We start from the raw sequence: 22869 nt of genomic DNA on the forward strand, positions 1-22869 counted from the left end.
AAGCACAAAAATTGAAAATTATTGCTGACACGTGTTTCGGTGTTACAAAGAACAGCTTAACTTCTGGAGGAAAAGTCATCCGGGGAAAGTAACACGGTGGAACAAGAGACAGTATTTACACCAAAAAGTGGAAATAAACAAAACAAAACAGACAAAATGACACCTGGAGCCAAAATTTATTACATAATTTCTTTAGGAAAAAACCGTTGAATAATATATTTACAAAAAATCCCATAAACAATGTAAATTATCCAAAAAATGAAACTACTCCGAATAAATTAGAATATCTTATCAATATTTTCAAAATTAGCTAAAATTACAAGTTATTTCAAATTTTAACTTTTTAATATTTTTCCCGATTTTAAGGAAAAAAAAAATACGTCAGGCTCATCTGAAGAAATATATGCGTAAACTATGCATCCAATTTTGATAATTAAGGTGTCATCGGATTCGTTATTTTGACCCGGGTGACATATGCTACATTTTAACCGACTTCAACAATAGCAGGAGACATTTTTTTTAGCAGTCTTGTATTTACGTATCTTTTACTGTAGTGCCTAAAATATGTATATGATTTTTATAAATAAGGTGACAATCGGTTCCTTATTATGGCCCCGAGTAACATAGGTTACATTTTAACCGACATCAGCAATAGGAGGTATCGATTTTTCCTTGTAAATCTCGATTATAACGAATTTTTTTAGCGCGTGTTTTAACCCATTCTTTACCCCGGCCGATACAGGGTCGGCCGCGCAGTTTGTGTTAATACTGTCCGGCCGATTCAGGCTCGTCGCAAGAAAATGGTTCCTAACTGCCTTCGACGAACCTGTGTCGTCACGGCGTTTCTAGCAGTTTTTGCCTCGGCCGAATGTGTGTCGGCGATCCTTCCAGGGGCAAAATTCTGTTATTGCGCTTCTCTGTTGGGTTCTGGTGCTTTTAGGGGAGCGGTAATCAAGCTCTTTTCCTTAGACAAAAGGGATGTAACTAATAGTATTTCACGAAACTTGTTTTAATTTATTTTATTTTACTAAGATATTAACCTTTCAAGTACTCCTGGATGGAACACGTATAATGCTTCAAATAATCAGGCATTATATTTTTATCTTTTCGTGGAAGCTTTGTTTCTTAGCATTCTGGCATTTGAACTCCTGATGAACAAACGTGAAAATAATTCCTTACACATTTAACAATATTTCTATGCCTGAATAAAGCAAATAAACAGAATTTTTTTTCTTGTTATCAAAATTCCACCTTTTTACACAAGCAACCTTCACTAAATTGTTCATAATCTTCAAATTTTATAATTTATTTTACACAACATTTTTTAAAAATTATCTTACACATCTTAATTTTGTACGAGTATGTTTTTTTATTTTAATTATAATGTGTTTTACTACGCTTTTTATTTATTTGTATACTATTATTATTTATTATTATTTATTTATTTTTAAATCGTGATATTTTCAAACTTAAATTTTAACTTTTTATATTCGCGGCATCCTTTGATGGATTTTTAGTGATACAGTTTTGAATATTTTTAATTTCACAAACAAAAATCATGACGACCGCATTGATTATACGTAATAGTTGACCATGCAAAACATAAAATATATACTACAGTACAAATGAAATGATAATATCTTGAGTTCTTTTCGCTTTACTCATACGAAACGAAACATTTCTTTTCTCCCTTTCTTTTTCAGATTTTATTTATTGTTTTAAAATAGCTCCAATTGCACCTTCTTTTATGAGATTTTAAAATAGAAATAAAATATTTGGTTTCTTTTCAATTATCAAGTTGCCTTAATTAGTATAATCCTATGAAACTAACTAAAATTTATCCAAATATGTTTCAAAATAAGAAAAACAATCCGACTCGATTTCAAGCAAGATTTTCTTTTTTTTTCTTCTGAAGACATGTTCTCAAATACAAGCAGTAAAGCTTGCTTTGAAATTCCTTTCTGAATCAAACTGTTTTGTTGTAAGAAAATAATGTGGAAGACCTGGTGGAAGACACCTACAAGACACCAAGGGGGACATCTCCTTAGGGAATCCGTTCAGGCAGTCTCTGTTATTCCTCTCTCAGCTGGGGGCTTTTAGTTGCATGCACAAAAGTATCCTTTAGGGAAATAGGGGATTAGCCGCAAGTTTTGATCTTTTGTAATCATTTATCTTTAAAATACTTCCCACGCTTGAGCAACTGATATCTGGACACTCAGAAGGGATTTAAAAGTCATCGCAATTACGATAAAAGAACCGAAAAGCAAAGACATGTCTCTGTGTTTATTGGTCGTTTTAAAGGGTCACAATGTATCAAAAGGCACCGAAGAATACTTTTTATCCGCTTAGAAAATCATTCCCACAGTTAAAGCGTTTTTGTCCATTCAAAATTGTCCATTCAATTTTTGTCCATTATCCCTTGCTCACAGGTTGGATCGATCAGTCAATTGTTTGAAGAATGTTTTGTTGAGCCCTTTTGAAAGGTAGATCATCTTAAATTTAACAGTTTTGATTTCTTAAGTGTATAAAAAGAAAAAAAAATGATATACTGAGATAACAGAAAAAAGAAAAATAAATCAATAAAATAATTAGTGTTATAAAAATAATGGATTTTCGTCCTATCCTCTATTATTTATTATTTTCCCGTTATGTACTGTGTAAATTTAATGAATATTTCAGAACATATTGGCAACCTTGTATTTTATTGCACTCTTTAATTCAGTGCCAAAAAACTAATAAAGCGAAGCTATTTAAGAATGCAAGCTGAACAGCAAAAACAACATTAAAATCCCGAGAGCAAAATTTGGAGAAAAGCGCTATTACAAGGTAGCAAAAAGTAACTTATCTGCGGCATGCGCGTTAAGGGGTTTCGGGCTGATTATGGAATGGGTTAAATAAATTTATTAAATAACCCGACTAGAAGAACAAAATGTAAGAAACAAGTTTGATGTTGATTAGTATTATTGTCTTATTAAGTACTATCGGTACCCGTATAGTAAAAAATTAAAAGATCATTTGGTCGCCTCTATATTTACAAATAATGGATGATGAATTTCTCGTCAATTTTCTTCGTTAAATGGCTCGCCCATGTTACGGTTCCACGTTATGTGAATTTGGTATATTTTTTTCGTCTACGTTATTATAATTTGCTCTGCAAAATGTTCTTAAAATTGGGATAGAAAAAGAACAAAATCAAAAATCTCTTCGACGTGCTCACCCCTATGCTAAGAACTAATTTGGTGCCAAATTTCATGAAAATCGGCCGAACAGTCTAGGCGTATGGATGTAATAGACACCCAGACATACAAAAATCCAGATATCCAGAGATCCAGCCTTAAAGACTTTCAGCTTTATTATTAGCAAAGAAGATCAATTATTTATAACTAGCAAAAATACCCGGCGTTGCCTGGGTCAGTAATAATTGTAAGAAACAATCGCTAATTTCATTCGTTTTCCGTTTTAACTGAAATAACTCAAAACACCCTGCTTTGAAGTGATTCGCTCATAAAAGTAAAATAGAAATAAGTATAAAGACTGAAATAGTATTGTTAGAAACGAAAGCACGACATTTATGCAAAAAATAAATTGAAGAATTTCAAAAACATATAATTTCTCCAGTTCATAACGATTTATCTGTTTTTTATTTACTTATTTATTTATTTATTTATTTTTGAACATAGTCTAAAGCTTTTTCCATATGATTATTGAAACATAAACGGTTTTAAAACATGTAGCAGCTCGTAATCCAACTATACTTGCTTTAGTTATAGTGCCTAGAAAGAGTAGTGTGCCGATCGGCGGGGAAAAAGTGAGGTCAGATCTGAGGAAAATCCAGGTGGCGCTACACTCGAGTAGTACGTTATGCTCCTCAATCAGACTCGTTTTAAATCAGCGATTGCATGCTGATTTCGCAGTTTAAAAGCCCCGTTTTTCGGATTAAACTTATTTTTGCGCATAAGACAAATTCTGTAATAAGTGCTAATTGTTACATGGGTGTTCGTTTATTTTTTGAAGCATATAAAATTACCTTATTACCTTATTATAAAACTACCTTACTTCAATGAAAATAGTAGACTATAAGGGCCCATTCATTAAATACGTAAGGGTCCCGAGGGGGAGGGGGGTTGGAAAAGCCTCTACGTACCCTTACTTGGGGGGAGGGTCAAACTCATTCTTACATAATATTTTCCAAGTCGATATTTCACATTAGAAATTGCGCGGTCAAGTGATTTGGCAGAGATTATATTCCATTTGCGTCTGGAAGGTAAGAAACGTGTTAGGATAAGATGTTTTTTTATTTGTTTTACAAAGAATTTATAGTATAAAATATAATAAAGGAGTCGCATTGCGTACGGCATGTTTTATTTGTAATTAATATTACATCAAAAAAAAAAAAAAAAAGTCGAAAAAACATTCAGTTTAGATTCTTTTTAGTAACTATTTCTTTACGTAAAAGGTTTAATTTAATAATGTGAATTTAATAACGATTCCAGTGATGTAACGATTCAAGATTTGTTATTTTATCATTTTGAAAAACAAAATGGAATCTTACATAAAAATGGGGGGTGGGGGGGGGGTGAAAATTCTTACGTACCCTTACATGGGGGGAGGGGGGTCAAAAATTGTCAAAATAATCCTTACGTAATTAATGAATGGCCCTTAAGTATTCAATAACAGCGCGTCTCTTATTTCTCTACTAATAATAAAAATGAGTCTCTCTGTCTGGATTTCTGTCTGGATTTCTGTCCGGAATTCTGTCTGGATCCCTGTGATGCGCACAGCGCCTATACCGTTCGGCCGATTTTCATGAAATTTAGTACAAAGTTAGTTTGTAGCATGGGGGTGTGCACCTCGAAGCGATTTATCGAAAATTCGATTTTGTTCTTTTTTTATTTTTAAATTTTAAAAACAGTTTCCGAAGTTAACTGTAAAGGTGTCGAAAGTTTCGCCTTATTCTTAATTTCCTTAACTTTTAATTTGTTTGATAAATCTATTAATTTTTTTCTTCAGACGGTAAGTTACTTGATGCATGTTTTTAATTTTTCCGCAACCATACTTCTTTATAAATTTGCTAAATTTCTTTTGTTTTTCAGAGCTCTCTGTGTCAACAAATATTTACGTTTCTTTTTACAAAAAACTTAATTTTTCACTCAATACAAAACCTTGACATTTACAGTGTCTTAAAGATGAACCATCAGCAAAATATTCAGTTCGTTTCATTACAGGCAACACAAATTTGAATTCCTCTGATGTACCCATCCCATTGCACTCGATTCTAGCATCAACGTCAATAAAAAGTTTTCTGACATCCGACACTGATTTAAGAACAGGATAATCTACTTTTACACCTTTGACTAAAATCGTAGCATTGATTTGTAAATTTTCTTCTACTTCAATAATGATCTTTTTATCGTCAATATTATTTTCCACATAATTTTCATTATATACAAAAACTACAATATTTGGAGATTTTTTAAATTTCATACAAACCCAATATTCGTTAGGCAAATTAATATGAACAATTTCATCTATAATAGATTTATACGTGGTTATTTCAGTTTCATCTGCGGAAAGATCAAGTTTAATTTTTTTTCAAACAGGGAACATTTTTCTTAACTGCATAATTCCTGATGGACCTTTGCTTTGGTATTTTTTTAGTAAAGTATGTTAGCAGATTTGGGAAAATTGTCGGAATTGCCTCATCTTTCAAAAAGGTCTTCCTCGAGGAATTAAAATTTCCTCACCATTTATAATATGCTTATAATGCGTTTCAATAAAATGTTTTTCGAAATGCAGAGCACAAATTGAGCAATATTTATCAAAAACTTTATCTAACCTGGGAATTAACGAGTTCCACTTCTTTAGTTTTTCTTCATCTGCTGGAGCTTTATAAAGCGAAACTTTTTCTTTGCATGTTTTGTATCCACTTTTGCACCCTGGTACGAAACAAGATGAAGCTTTACTTCTTCTAATATTAAACTTTGATGCCTCCATTAAAAGCCTTAAACGCTGTTTCATGAAATATTCACGAAATAAAGGTAAAAAAGAGAAACGCGGAACTAAATTGTAACAAAATCCCGCGTCTACTAATGTAAACACCGCGAAATTGAACGTACACCTCGACCGCACTGCCCTCTAGCGGTTTTCATACATTTTGTCTTCAAGAATCGAAGGGGAAAAAGCGCCGATCGGCACACTATTCTTTCTAGGCACTATACTTTAGTTGTTTTGGGAAATTTCAATTATTGTGGGTTCTTGATGAGATTTTAAAAGGTTACCAAATTTGCGTTTTGGGATACCTTAGATAATGCTCCCCCTCCCTACCTTGAAAAACTGTTAATAATTTTCATCAAAGAGATATTGTCACCAAATACTGATATATTTTTGGTGATCATAAAATGATGCTAAATATTTTCATTCGAAATAAGAAGCAAAACTTGGCCAGTCTTTGAAATTGTGAACAAAGACAAACTAATGGAAGTTTTTGTGCTGTTTATAGATTTGTCTAATTTAGTTAGCGGATTATTTTACATTTTAACAAAAGTTTTAAAGATTATTTAAATTGCGATATGTTGGTTACATGGTGAAATGAAAACCGAGAAACATTATTACGTAGTGTTTGGTTGCAAAAACAGCGCCAGTTGAAAAGATTGCCTTCCGTTTTAATCGAATCGTTATGATTGATTATTACAATGTTCTTATTTGTATGAAATTAGTATGTATATTTAGTTACTGATTTCCAACTTTATGTTTGATGTATAAACTCGTTTGCAAGTAATAAACTTACACATATTTGGAAAAGACTCTTTCCCTCAGAATTGTAAAAAATAGGCTTTTCTGCATATATGTTAAAGTCCACATGGTGAAAATATCTTATGTCATTAAGAAAACTTGATGTCATATTTGAAATCAGCGTACCCAATAGAATAAAAGTCACTCATTACCATACAATAACTTTTTCATGACCCGAATTTAGTAATCGTGGGTAATTTCAGACAATAAACACTTTCTATTTTCCAACTGTTGCCAAAATCAATTGTCTTTTTACTTAGTTCCATTATCGATTATTGGCATAGATGAAGATAAAAATCCTAACAAAGCAATAAATTTCATGCTTGCTCCAGAGATGCCTTGGTTCAAAATTTTCATTATGATTACTATTAATATTGCTGTTGTAAGGCAACGAGTTTTTGTAACAATGAAATTTATATTTATTCATTTAATGGGGAAATAACATGAAATTTACTGTGTTTTAAATCATAACTTTTTTAAACTAAATTTTTTTGAAATAAAATATAGTCTATGTTGCTTCCTGATAATGTAGCTATCTATGGTGAAATTTTTTTTAATATCGGGCAAATAGTTTTGAAACTTACCTCAGACATACATACAGAAGTAGCCATTTATGTACAAAGATTAAAATTTTCTATCAGAATGATATAACAGCAATAAATAAACTTTACGTTGTTATTTTTTTTAATCAACGCACGACTGCTGCATTTGATTTCAATTATAATGGTATTTATGTGAAAGTGACATATGATTTCAATATACCTAAAAAAAGGACTATCTAACATACCAAATGAACTTTTTATTCAATAAGACGATGGTAACGAACAGCATCGACCTTGTATCTTACCTTTTATTTTTTATTCATTATTGTTATTTTTTAATCTTACGCGAAAGAGTATAAAGAACACAACATACAACCCCTGACATTCATTTGAATCTCGACGTTTTAAATTCAAATTGTGGTTGCGATAAAAGCCATTAGTAGAAACAAGAAACCCAACGAGTAGGGTCCTATTGCAATATTAAATTCAAAGTTTCAAAACTGAAACTTTTTCTTTTTCTTTTCTTTTCTTTTTTTTCTTTTCTTTTTTTTTTTTTTTACGCTTTCTGTGTGACACATATGACGCAAGAGCCGTAATCGACACATTATTTTAAAGGAAGCAATATTAAAAGAAAATTGCTTTCTAAACGCCTTGCCACTTTTTTGTGCATTCAGAAAGAAGGATCTGATGAAAGTAATAAATGCACCCTCATAAAAGGAAAAAAAACTCTCTTGTTCAGAAATGATAAAAATAAGAGAAAAGTAATCCGCGTAAGCTTACTTTTAGTCACGTACCGTTACCATCAAAGAGAATCACTTTCATAAAAATGTTGAGAAAGCAGCGTGCATAAGAAAAGGATTTTCATACTTTTTTTTGTCTTGAAACGCTTTCTGGAAACCTTCATAGTGCCCTTTCAGAAGTTTTTCAGAAATTATCATGGTTCTTAGAGCAGTATTACTTTGGGAGTTAAATTCATTGAATTTACTTATTGTTTTTATGCCTTTTTAAATATTTTTGTTACATGGTAAGACACAAAATAAGCATTTAAAACAAAACAAAACCAAACAGAATTATGAAATAGCACAAGAAATACTACTTGGGATTTTCAAGAGGAGATACTGTCATTAAAAAATAAATAAATAAATGAATAAAAACAGTATGATTTAATAAAACAATGCAGGTGACATACTATTTTAAAAAAGCTAATTTTTCAGGATGAAATGAAATATGACTTGGAGGGTTACGCTTACCATTAATTATTCTTAACATTTAGGATAGAGTGGTCTTGTCTTGAGGTAGTCTAGTGTTCAGATAGCTCTGACAGCTCTGGGAAGGTCCCAGATTCGAATCTTGGCCCGGGCTTAGGTGTACCTTCTCTCCCCTGTTCTTGTCCTTTCTTTGTGGCAATGTGTTGCCGTGCTGTGAATGGTTGCCGACCCTATAAACGAATACTAATGGCATGTGTGCACTTTGGAAGAGAGACAATCCAACAGAATAGTTGTCATATTATGTTTCAATAAACAATGCATATATATATATATATATATATATATATATATATATATATATATATATATATATATATATATATATATATATATATATATATATATATATATATATATATATATATATATATATAAACAAAACATTCAAATACAATACTTAAAACTATTTACTGCAGTATTAAATACTGAGGTCCCAAAAGTCATGCGACACTTCTTAATACAGTGTCGGACTCATATTTCGCGGAATAGACAACTCGACGTGGCGTTAAGGACTGAACAAGTTGTAGGATGTTATCCACAGAAATATTGTTCAAAACCCAGAAGTAAATACCTGAGAAAAAATTTTCATTTCAGATCAAAAATAATTACAGCATTTCCTATCGAGTATCCTAAAGGGACAGATCCTTTGCTCGAACTGTCCAGAAAATGTTTCTAGCCAGTTGCGATTGCTTGTGGCCAAGTTACAGTATGTATTGTCATCTCTTAAAATTCTATCGTTTTTTGGATAAATGAAGTAAAAAATTACTTTAAGCTTTCTTAAATTAGCTGATATAACCATTTTTAGTCAATCATAGGTTCAATTAGACCAGAGGACTAAGTCCATGCCATGTAAAAACATTCCATACCTATATGTAGTCAACACAAGATTGCACAGTAACATGTTGACAAACTGGGTTTATTGCTTCGTGGGTTCTGCATCATACTCAAATTCTACTATCAGCTTTTCTACTATTAACTGAATTCTACTATCAACTGAAATCGTTACTCTCCTTACCAATCTTCGTTTTTAAAGTCGTAAGCGTTACAGAAGATTTCGTAATGGTTTTGAAGGCATTCGAGTCGGTCTTCTTCGGCCATCGACCACTAAAGCAGGATTCTTCTTACGACGTTTTATAAAAAAGGCGTTTTTTATATATATTTAACAATACTATTAATAAACAAACTGATGCGGGATTTTCTAGGCTTAATAAATACCCTTGAAATATATTTTTAAAAATTTAATTTTTAATTTTATGCGCTATCAAGTACATCACAAAGAGCGGTAAGATACAAAAAATAGTTATCCCTGTTATCGATCTGCAGCACCATGACACCAAATTAATTCATTAGTGTTATTTTTCAGCCGCACGTGTTGGTACACCTGGCGGGGATTCAAGGATTATTTGTAATAGAACAATGTTCAGTCACGCAAAACAAAGGTGTCAGGATACTTTCTCTACATAATTATCAATTTCTTGGACCTATGAGATGCACTGATTTTTTCCAAATCAAGCATATCCGGAAGCGCTTGAGTCAGTAAATTTGATCAAATTTGCAACAGTGCGTATGCAGTAACTGGGGTGCAAGATGACGTAAGATAACGTACGAGACTGCTATGCGGCAATGCTCGACTGTATCGCCTCGTGTATTCACGCAAGACGTGTCTCAACAGTATACTTAAACCTCCATTCATTTGAGATTTTTTCAGCAATAAATTATTTTACCTTTATTTCAATACTAGTGATACCCGCACGGCTTTGCCCGTAATAAAAAAAATCAAAGTTCTTTTGCTTCGCCTGTATATTAACAAATAATGTATGGTGAATTTTCTCGCCAATTGGCTTGTACCCATGTTACGGTTCCACGTTTAGTAATTTCGTAATTTACCCGTCCATCTTATGATAATTTTGTTCTTAAAATTGGAATAGAAAAAGAACCACATCGAATTTTCGAGATATCGCTTACAGGTGCACGCCCCCATGCTACAAACTAACTTTGTGCCAAATTTCATGAACATCGGCCGAACGGTCTAGGCGCTATCCGCGTCACAGAGATCCTGACAGACAGAGATACATTCAGTTTTATTATTAGTAAAGATAACGATTACTGTGTAATATAATGTTGCTATCACGAGTGTAAATCGTGGTTTTACTCTGAATATTCCCTCTTGGGAATGCACTTTGTGTGGCTAGCAGTGTATTTCGTTTCTTCAGAGCAGCAGTAAGACATCTAATCCCAGAAATAACACTAAGATGTCCTACTGTTGCTCTGATATACAGGGTTTGGCTCAACAAAAAAGGACATTTTTCAGAATAAATAAATAAATAAAATAAAATAGTTTTATTGATCAAACATGTAATCAAAATTAATACTCTTCATGATAATCTCCTCCTGCGTTTATACACCTTTGCCCATGTGTTTTCCATACATTGAATGTACTCTGGAACTCACTTTTGGGAATGCTGTTAAGGCACCTTGTCTTACTCTTTTGAATGTTTTTCATGGTTTTCAGATGATTTCCCTTAAGCTGGCTTTTCACCAGGAAGACAGATTTATCTTCTTGGGAGCAAGGAAAAATCTGCCGGGGGTAAAGGGGGTCTGTGGCAGCGTTGAAACACCGGTCCGGGACAAACAGGAATCGACAATGTGAACGGTTGGACGAGACTTTTGACAAATGTTTCACACAAATCAAAGTCTTTCCTAACAGTTCGATGAATATCTGCTTTCGATAAATTTAATTGTTCTGACATCAGACGAACACTCATTCGGTGGTCTTTGTTCAGCAAATCTCGCACCCGAGGGACATTATCGTCCCTTTGGGATAATGATGAACACCCGGATGGAGCCTCGTTGGCAATTTCCTCCCGGCCGTCTTTGAATTACTTGTGCCACTTTCTGACCAGCTAGTTCGACATGCAATCATTCTTAAAGGTCTGAGTAAACTAATCAAACGTTTTCATTGCCGTCTTTTGGAGTTAGAGGCAAAATTTTATTGCATAGCATTGCTCCAAAGTTCTCTCCGTGACAAGGCTCTACGCAGAGGTTCACTAAAATTCACTTCCCACCGCTCCGGGAGCTCTTAGGCAACTGAACCTGGTGTGACTGGAAAGCTTAGAGTCCCCCACCCCCCTCCACTTCCAATCAGTCGCGCAGTTGCGGACAATACAGTCTGAGGGGGAAAATGAGTCTCATTACTTTTAGGACAAACTGTGTATAGATACAGAGTGTATCAGTACAGCCTTTACAAACTTTCAGGGCGAACAGAGTACACTTAGACGATGGGAAATCATACAGCAATGCATGGTCGGAAACGCTTTCCTGACTCGATAGTGGCGACACAAAGCACAAGAAAGACAGGACACAAATAATAGGAGAACACATGTTTATTAATGCAGGAAAAATGCTGATAAGTTTTTTGTCTGGTGTACACGATTAGATGTTGCTACGTAAATTGAAGCATCAAATGACAGTGCATGAGCACACGTGGTTTTTGTTGCCGTGCTCGCCGTGAAGCTTCATTTTACCAGCCGACAGAGTGGTAGTAATATGCATCACGGCTTGGGGTCGTAATTTCGAACACCTCCTTTGATGACGATCGTTGTCTCCTTCATGTTCTTTTTTCTTAGTTGGTTGCTGTACTAAGCATAATAAACATATTTTCTTCTCTTATTCGTGTCTGATCTTTTTGGTGATTCGTGTCGTCACTATCGCGCCAGGAAAGCGTTTCCGACCATGAATTGCTATGTGATTTTCCATTGTCTAGGTGTACTCCATCTGCCCTGAAAGTCTGTAAACGCTGTACTGATACGACCCTTTGGCGGATTTGATCAGAACCCGGTGTCATTAGCGATAGTTTTATAGACAATCCTTCTGTAGTTTGTATTCGATCGCAATTAGTTAAAAACTATAGGTTCATAAATTGGTTCTCTTGAATAATGCACCTTATATCTATTAACACATTTCAATTGGTTACTGTAATTACAATAGAAAGTTTTAGACGCCAACACAAACATATTACATTTCTTTTAAGTTTTGACACTCCACAATATTTCTTCCGCGCTGCATAACCACATACATAAGTATAGTTTATTGCCATTAATTGTACGACTTACACATTTGTTGCTGTTAGTTTGAAAGAAAAAGAGGTACGCAAAATGTTCTTGCAGTACTCTTAGGTGATATTTTAATATAGTTTGTCCCATTTGACTAATAACACTTACATTTACTACAAGCTGATATTTGTGTCGCACAATGTAAAGTTCTTTTTTTTTTTTTTTTTTTGCCTTTGTACTAATCATTCTCTTTCATCTGGTATCCAAACCTCTTCTTGATTGGCAAATATGGATAAATTCTTACTTCGTGGTTTTGTAAGTTGTTCGCTTAGCTTTATTTGCATTTTGAAATGTTAAGAGAATTTTAATTACAACTAATTTTTAAACTTTTTTTTTTACATTTTAAACTTCTGAAATAATTTAGGTACTTTTCTTCGTGATTTTTTGCCTGAAAACAAATAATGTGTTTTTCTCTTCTGTTTTTGTAACGCTTATGCATGTTCTTTTACAGAATTCATTGAAAATTTTAAATTGAATCAAGTGTAAAAGATTGAATTTTCAAAACCGATTCTCCGTTACCTTATGAGTCGTTCAAAAATCATGATTCGCATACGAATGATACCATTTTCTTACGCCTCGAGAGTAGATCGTCTTCAAATAGAAATCTTAGCTGATGTGAGACCATTCTAGGAAAAGCAGCTATTATGGGGAGAAATGTGCCGTTGGCGTGTATATCAGTACTGGATCATTCTTGTTCTTTTGAAGTCCCTATACTGCCTAATAAAAACCCGTTTCAACCAGAGTAAATGGATTTATGATGGTTTATCAGCCTAGTTTAAGCCTTAAAATTGTTCCGGAAATTTAAATGTAATTTCACTGTATTTCACATGCTCTAAAAGAATGTCAAGCACAATTTTTGATATTGCAGGCAGCGTGATAAAAGTTATATTTTATTGGATGGCATTCATTTTTCTGTAAGCATCTTTAAAGTTATCGATCACAATAAAAATACACATTTCACTTCCTAAAGATATTGTTTAAAATGTTCATTACTTAAAGTGCATTATCTCAGAAAAAAAGTATGAAAGAAAGAAATTATTTTAAGTCTCTTCTCTTTCAAATAATTTTAGATAACTGCAGAAAGGAAAAAAAATAAAAACACTAGTCAACTACAAATTGGTTACAAATATTGTTTGATTTGCCATTATGATAGAAGGTTGTTGTTTCATTGTCAGTGTCATATCTTTTAAAACGTTAGATTAAATCTTTTGAGTGTGTGTTCCCTAGCAGTTATGCGAGAAATATGATCTACTTTAGATATAAATTTCAAAGATGCCATATTTATCGCACATAAAGTACTAGTGAGAACAAATAAAATACACAAAAACTTTTCCTTACTGTTCATAAAATTTTTGGCATCGATTTTTTAACATTCAAATAATAATCATTGAAAGTAATAGTATTTAATACTACATCTTGAAGTGGTTTGCTCGTCAGAAAGTTGTACACAGGTATAATAAATAAATTTGGGAAGCGTGGAAAAGTTTATTGTGTACCTTTTGTACCTCTTCTTAGTCATTCTCATCTTCTTTTTTATAAGGACAACTACAACACAAACATTTTATTTATTTATTTTTGCGTGTGTCTGTCTTTTATGTTTAAACTTTGAGTATGTATTATAGTTTCAGGTGAAGAAAATGAAAAAGTGGGGTGCAATGAACACTTAACAGTCTACAAAAATATCAGCAACTTCCATTTCTTTTGTTTCATTGGCATCCTTTTTTTTCCAAGAGTTATTTATATCATGAGCAAAATTTGCAAAACAGTTTTTTTTTTAAAATTTGGTTGCGAAGTTTAAGGGTCAAATGATAACACTTCTGATTTTAGTTTGACTTTTCCCTGCATCATGTTTCTCATCAAAAATGTCAACAATTTTCCATTAAAAAAAACACTTATTGTAATCACTTTACAATGATTGCCAGATTTTGCTGGGGAGCAACAAGAACTAATATTGCTTTTTATTAACATTATGTAACATATACAATGACTAAAGCAGCCATTTTTCAAAATAAACTAAATTGCTTTGCGACAAAATTAAATTTATTTTTAACCGATAGCCATCTACATAAAAAAATCCTCCTTAGCACAAATAATATTTTGTAATTAAAAAATGTGATTAAATACAGGTATATAGTGGATTCCCCCTCCCTTTTTGCTTTTAGAAGAGTTTATATATATATATATATATATATATATATATATATATATATATATATATATATATATATATATATATATATATATATATATATATATATATATATATATATATATATATGCGTATATATATATATATATATACAGGGTGTCCACCCTAAAAGTGGACTAATAGCTAATTCCTAAACCGTTAGAGATAAGCGCATAGTTACATTCTGAAAAATTCTTTAAATTGCGCAACGACTCCAAATTTATGAAATTTTCGTCAAAATCAAATTTTGAAAAAGTTACAAAATTTAACTTTTTATACAGCCCCCCAGTCCTAGCAATGATATTTTAAAAAAAACATTCCGGACACACTAATATTTACAACTAAAAAAAATCACTCTTCTACGACCAAAATTGACCAAGTTATGAAGTTTTTAAAAATCACTATTTTTGAAGATATTATGATGTCAGCGAGTGAGCTCTTAAAGGCACGTATGCGAATTGACAAAATGTGTTAATAGGTTTAAATTTATGTTGGGCCTTTTTATCGGGGGCAATATTAACGGTTGAAAAGACTAAGCAACTGCTATTTATAAGCTCAAAGTCTATTTATGGTTAAAAGGCGGGGGGGGGGGGTATTGAAGTGGTTCGTCGTTTTGTTTTAAGAACCTCTAATTTCCATATCATTATATCCGAATATCATTAAGTAAATGGACATTTTTTTTTTTTTAATTCCAATCAAATATTATTCTTTAAACGATTATATTATCTCTCTCTCTTTTTTTCTTTTTTTTTGTTTAAAAAAATGTTTTAGTTTAATGTCGGGGATTTTTTGCGCAATCACGAGTTGCTTATTGTCCTTATTTGACCAACGTTGTTGTTGCTCTTATTTTTCAGATTGCTATGACGACGGTTGTTTTTAATATTTATTTAGGGAGTAAAATTTTCATCTTCATAGTTACAAATCACCTGTAGTTTGATTATATTTTTATTTATTTTTTTTTTGGGGGGGGATAACTCAAGCATACGTTATTTAAAAAAAAAAAAAGTTTCTGTGTGTAGAATTAAGTGTTTTCAGAAAAAAACACTTATATTGGTGAACTTAATCAGAAAACCTTCATCTTCATGCAAAATTTCGGGATTACTAATTCACGTCATTTAAGATTGATCAGAAATAAAAATATATGACGATATATGTTGCAAATAATATATGATAAGTGTACTGGTGGATATCGACCGTAAAATCTTTATCTTTACTACCGCATCATAATAGCCATTTCTTCTTTTTTTATGGATAAGGCCTCGTATTTTTTAATCTAGAAAATAAAATCTTAATATTATGACGGGTGTAAATTTTTTAGTCATGTTTATTCTTTTCCATTTGTGGAAACAATAAACTCAACGAATACGCTTTCGAAATTCGTAATTGCGAAAAATATAATTTAAATTCAAGATTTATTTAAATTCAATTGTTTTTGAAATCTTAAATTAGGTTTCTCGAAACCACGAATTGCGATAGGACCCTACTCGTTGAGTTTCTGTTCTACAAATTGAATGGGTCGGAAATGAGAAACAAATTCGCACCCGTCAATTAATTTATGAAACACGGCAAGCAATCAAATCAGTTCTAAAAAAGGATAAGGAAAATAAAACTAACGAGAATATTTAAGTTAAAGAGCACCAAAAGTCTAGCATTGTTTCAGAAAAAGATTTTATGTTGTAACGAAAGATTCATGCCACCACTTATATCGTCTGCACAACATTTGTTTTTTCTTTCTCAGCCGGAAACTTTCGCTACAATCATTAAATGAAATGCGTAGAAGGAAAAGAAACATTTTTTCAGCATTACAAAATTATCGACTGTCCTCGGAAATAAATATGACAAAAGTTCTAAGTAATTCAATCCTTTACGATTTTCCTTTTCTTTTAAATATAGGGGAGACCGGGGCAAGATGACGAGCCGGGTAAGATGACGAATGCCTTAATTTTTCTATTCTCCACTAGGTAACTGCATCAAATGCATGCTACTGGCTCTCCTATCCGCTGTTCGTTCAGCAATAGTATAGAGACGCTGAAATCGCGATATTTGTGTTAGTTTTGAAGCACTGATTGTTTAACGTTGCCACGGTCTAACTTTTTTGCATGTGTAAATAAGCTCTGCTACAGATACAGAGAAGATATATCGTGTTTCTTTAGTATTTATGTGTAACTTAGTTTAAATACTACCTATTACCATGAATAAATATCAATTAGTCGCCTTCTTTTATGGCAATAGAGAAAAATCCGTTCAAACAGGCAGTCTGGGGTAAGACGACGGGCAGCAACGCGGGGCAAGATGACGAGCTTGTCATCTTGCCCCGTGTTTCGGAATCTATTAAAATAACTATATTCTCCATTTTATTAAATCCTGCGAACGCTTATTTGTCTGTGTGTTTGTCCACGCGACCTTTAGCGTCTATAACTAGTTAATCTAATGACTAGTTGACTGAATTAAACCAAGCAAAGAATCTCCTGCTCTGTTGGTTATTGACAATCATAAATCTCACATAACTTTGCAGGCTATGTTATATTGTAGTAAAAAACATTATCACAGTTGGGTTTCCACCCCACACATCGCATCGTCTCTAGTTACTGATGCGTCATCTTTCTGCCCATTAAAAACCTAATACAGCCAAGTATGTGACAACTTGATTCATCGAGGACAAATCATCACAGACAAAGATATTGGTGAACTTTCAAGAAACGCCCACTTCAAAGCAGCTACATTTGGAAAATGCCGCTAAAGGATTTGAAGAATGAGGCATGAGACTCATTCTCTTGTTTTTAGCGGACTATGATGTTTGTTGGCAATGAAACTGAGAATAATAGTGCTAATCTTCAGACCTTGGAAGGAGAAAATCAACATATAAAGCCTTTAGATGAAGCAGAAGTTATGGCAAATGCTGATACCGATGCACCAAAGAAGCCTGTTAGTATATTCAGTAAATTACCGCCCATTAGCCAGGGCTAAAGCAAAAATACATGAAATACACCGCCAGCTCAGTCATTTCCAGCCGAGGACTACAGTTTCGTGCTTATTAGCACTCATCAGCCCGGCATAGGAAAGTGACTGAGCTGGAGATGGAAAACCTCTTAAGGAAGTCAAGAGTGCGAAACAAACTGGTAGCTAATATAGAATTAGCAGACCAGACGAATGACCGAAGCAATGGTTCGGTCACTCGTCGTCATTAATTCTATATTACCAGTTTGTTTCGCACTCTTGGCTTCCTTAAGAGGTTTTCCATCTCCAGCTCAGTCACTTTCCTATGCCGGGCTGATGAGTGCTAGTAAGCACGAAACTGCAGTCCTCGGCTATAAATGACTGAGCTGGTGGTGTATTTCACGTAAGCCTGTTAGTGTTTCTGATTTCATTGCATTGCCTAAAGCAACACAATGTGTGAAAACAAAAAGGAAAAGCAGAAAACTAAGCTCACACATTCTTACACGCACCACCCATCAAAGAAATGTCAGAACAAGGAGCAAAGAGGAAGGAAAAAATTAATTATTTTAAAAAAAGAGAGAAGTTTTAAGCTCGTGAAGTCAAAAATGGAGTAAAAAAACTCAAACTAAGTTCCTGTAGGCTCAAGTCTATACAACTCATGCCCAGCAATCCAGTTGAAACAACTTCAAATAATGGTGTTATAAGATGCCCTGCTTGTAAAGAGGAATAGTGTGACTATAGTGCCTAGAAGGAGGCCCCTTTTAGGCACTATAGTGTGACACTGCAACAGAAGAATGGATTCAGTGCTGTAAAAGCCGAAAGTGGTGGCATGAGGAATGTTCCAATTATGAAAAAGGTATTTTTATTTGTTAGCTGCACAACTTAACGCTCCAACAGTACGCTACAATGCATTACGCTTAATTTGATATTTTGTAAGATGTAAAACACAGTAATCATTTGTAAAGCTAGGTAACATATGCAAAACGTAAGACATGTTCAACCTTTTTCAACGTCGTCATCTTGCCCCAAGGCCAAAGTCATCTTGCCCCAGTACTGGGGCAAGATGACGATTTGTTAGGGTTATGAAAAAATAAAAATATCCTTCGTTATTTTTTTATTGAAAAATTAAATGGTAATATATTTAATACTACAAAGGACTACTCTAACAGCTCATGTAAAATTGATTTTACTATCCTTAAAAATTAATTAATAAACAACAAAAATTGTTAGCATAGTCATCTTGCCCCGGTCTCCCCTACTATTTTTTTTAACCTTTATTAGTACTCTAAATTTAAAAAAGTGATAAACTATTCCATAGATTAAGATACAAAATATGTTTTCTAATCAAATTCACGTATTGAAATTAGATATTCTTGAAATAAAGAAGATTAAAAAAAACTTTTTAATCATAAATATACCTTTGATCTTATAAATAGTGCTTGCAGAGTCTTTTCAACCATAAATATTGCCTCCTGATGACAAGAACCCAAAATAAATTTAAACCTATTAACACACTTTGTCAATTCACATACGTGCCCTTAAGAGCTATCTCGCTAAAGTCATAATATCTTCGAAAATAGTAATTTTTCAAAACTTAATAACTCGGTCAATTTTGGTCCTCGAAGAGTGATTTTTTTTAAGTTGTAAATGCTAGTGTGTCGGGAATGTTTTACTGAAGATTGATGATAAGACTATAAAAAGTTTAATTTCGTAACTTTTTAAAAAATTTGATTTGTTGACAAAAATTTCATGAATTTTATGTCCTTGCACGATTTAAAGATTTTTTTTATAATGGAACTATACGCTTATCTCTAACGGTTTAGGAATTTGCTATTGGTTTTTTTTTCCTACCTTACAAAAAAATGTTACTCACTAACTGAAGCTACCACATTATCCATTAGGTGCAAAGTAAAGAATTGTCTTCGACCTATAAGACTAAGATGAACCATTTTCATTTTTGGAAAAAAAAAGATAATATTCTTTTGAACATTTAAAAAAATACGTAAATAAATAACTTAATTAACTCATTTTTCCTTTTTTCTTAACATTTGTTATGATTTAAATAATGTACACACCATTAAACTATGCAATTGCATATCGAAATGCTTTTAAATAATATACCTACCATTAAAATATGCAATTGTTTATCTAAATCTTCTGCAGCTTTTCAACTAAAACTTTCAACTTTCACAACATTATCTACCATCACATATACCGATTTATCATTCTCTCCCTCATGTTACAGAATTAAAGGAAACATTTGCGTACCCAAATATTTCACAAAGGAAGCCCGTTAAACGGAAATGCCTCGATATTTTACGCCCTTATTAGTTCGTTCTTTAATGAGGCTACATGTTCTGTTTATTAGCTCCCTATGTTTTAGCTGATTACTAGAGCACCTGAACCAGCTCCGGAATATCCTAACACAACGCTGCTGCCTTCTGTGCTTGTAATGAATGGAGAGTGATTGGGCTTAGCATACGGAGATTTACCTTTGGTTTAATATCAATAGGTTACGCGATTTTACTGGTTATTTTCAAATTAAGTGAAAATGCTTGAACGACTGCTTTATTCATCAATGAATTAAGTTTTGTGTAGTTAAAAATAGGGTTTTAAGTCTTAATACCCTACAAAATGTCATTTATTTAAGTCATTAAATATACTCTTACATCATCCAGGAGCATTGCCATTTTGGTATTTAGAATATTCCTTTTAAAAAATGTCGATGCTAAGAATTTATCAGAATATTACGGAGCTTGAGAGAACTATTTAAACATGGTGTTTAGAAAGTGTTTTTTTTTTTTTTTTTTGCATTTTATTTTTGGGTGAATTGTTATTTTGAAGTACATTTTTAAATACATAGAAATGTTTAGTTAAAGCAAGTATGAGCTTAATCTTCAAAATGTATAATTACTCTAGCGGTTACCGTCCGGCTTTGCCTGTAGTAGAAAATTAAAAGGTCATTTTGTTCGCCTGTATATTTACAGATAATGAATGATAAATTTCTCGACAATATGTTATGTTACTCGTGCTTACGTTTGCTCGTTTATTTTATGGTATTTTGCTCATCCATGTTAAGATAATTTATTCGTTCATATTATGCGAATTCGCTCATAAAAATGGGTTAAAATTTAAATTGAAAAAGAACAAAATATAATTTTCGAAAAATTGCTTCGAGGCGCCTCTAATGCTACGAACTAATTTTGTGCCAAATTTCATAAAAATCAACAAAACGGTCTAGACGCAATGAGCGTAACAGACATCCAGACATACAGACTTCCAATTTTGTTATTACTAAAAATTAAGACAGTTGTTGATGAGGTTGAATGATCAGCTACCTAACTCATAGGTACTGGTCATGCTACATCACGGCATCCCTAAAGAAGCTCCTACGAGCACTCTGTCTCTTTTGTTAGTTCCCCAAATGGATATTTTGACGCAATTTATTTCCGTTTTGACTGGCGCAAGCATTCTTCGCTGGTGTTTCTAGCTTTTGCAGACCTTTAAATGTAATTTTTAATGCAATTTCCATCTTTTCTCTCTAAAAGGTCCAACCATCGGAATATTACAAAGTTTATAAAACCAGCATCCGAAACTGATTTTGAATTTCATGGTTGTCGTGTTTTTTTCCTACGTCAACCTCTCTGATTGGTCCAAATATGGCTCTTAAGCCTTCTCTCTGTGTGGTTAGAAGTTTAGTTTTCTCTTTATGCGTAACCAATTTCGACAATGCAAGAAAACAAGAAAGTGCAACTAACCGATTTTATCGTTTGCTTGCTTTCTTATTTCTTCAAAAGAAATTCCTGTCCTTTCGAAGTAACTACTTGTTTATTCCTCAACAAGTTACAGCGAGGCTCCAAGTTAAAGTGAGTTCTCCTCATAGCCCGTGATATTTGAAAGACACAGCTCTTAATTTAAAAAAAACCTCTTTTTATACATTGATAAAGAAAAATATCTTTAGTATGAGTATACAAAAATTAATTCCTTAAAATTAATTTATAGATACTTCAATTTTATGTGGTTTCCAATATCATTTTAAAACTTTTTTCAAAAATCTGGTATGAGTCAACGCAGACCGATTTCCTGTTTAAGAGCCAATGTTACCAACAGGTTTTAAACAAGTGATACGGGTCACCGATGCAGGTTTTCTTTAGTTATGCTTAGATAAATTTAAGAAGAGTTGGACAGATAAGAGAGAAATATGTTTTTTTTCTAATGGATCCCATAATGCTGTGATCAGCATCTTGCGAGTTCGAAATGCTTACGACAAGATAAAAAAAAATACACCCGAGAACAAAAAGCAATTGTAGAAGAGTAAACTTCTGGAAATATGAGAGTATCCGTTTTAACTGGGGAGCATAATCATCTAACACCTAATTAAGGTCTCTAAAGAGCAGACGCTTCAAGTAATATTCTATTACTGAACAAATACTGATGATTAAAATAAATGACAAACTTACTGGAATGACCCACAGAATGATACAAATATGTTCTCAAAAAGATAAGTTGGGAGACAATTCCAGGCTGTATTCGAAACGCGTCATATATCGAACTATATATTATAGATAAATATTATTAATATAGAACTAGATCCTGTAATGTTTTTTAGAACGTATCGAGAGAAGCCTTGGTTGAAGTATTGTTTAAAATTAAAAGTCTTGATTAGAAACTCTAAATGATAGCTTTTTTTAAAAAAAATTTACTATTGCTAATTTTTATTATTTTTTTTAATTTTTTTTACTGTTCTTGATATTATATTCCGACATAAGCAAGTCACTATTCCTTCTGCCTTCTATAGAGCAGATCTTTAAGTAATATTCAATTACTAAACCAATACTCACCATGCAAGTGCCTGGCAATTTCACTGGCATGACCTACAGAATGATACAAATAAGTTCTCAAAAGCCTCAAGCTAGTACAGATATCCTACTTTAATTGACCAGATTCCGATGGAGAGAAATAACTGAAACTGGAAATACGGGTAACCGTGTGAAAGTTCAATGCTTCCAAGAGCTGCCTGAATGATATTT

At 32.8% G+C, this 22869-nt stretch overlaps 1 long non-coding RNA gene across 1 annotated transcript in view; it reads right to left on the minus strand.

Annotated features, from left to right (window-relative positions):
- The window catches only part of LOC129234517 (uncharacterized), a 57713-nt gene extending 37656 nt beyond the window's left edge, over positions 1-20057 (minus strand). Inside the window, exons 1-2 of the long non-coding RNA XR_008581551.1 lie at positions 19965-20057; positions 8585-8772 (exon numbers count right to left, since the gene is read on the minus strand). This is a non-coding gene — a long non-coding RNA (uncharacterized LOC129234517). The remainder of the gene's footprint in view (positions 1-8584; positions 8773-19964) is intronic.
- Between the last annotated feature and the right edge of the window lie 2812 nt (positions 20058-22869).

The sequence above is a fragment of the Uloborus diversus genome, chromosome 1 (assembly GCF_026930045.1).
Source record: "Uloborus diversus isolate 005 chromosome 1, Udiv.v.3.1, whole genome shotgun sequence".
Classification (NCBI taxonomy): Eukaryota; Metazoa; Arthropoda; class Arachnida; order Araneae; family Uloboridae; genus Uloborus; species Uloborus diversus.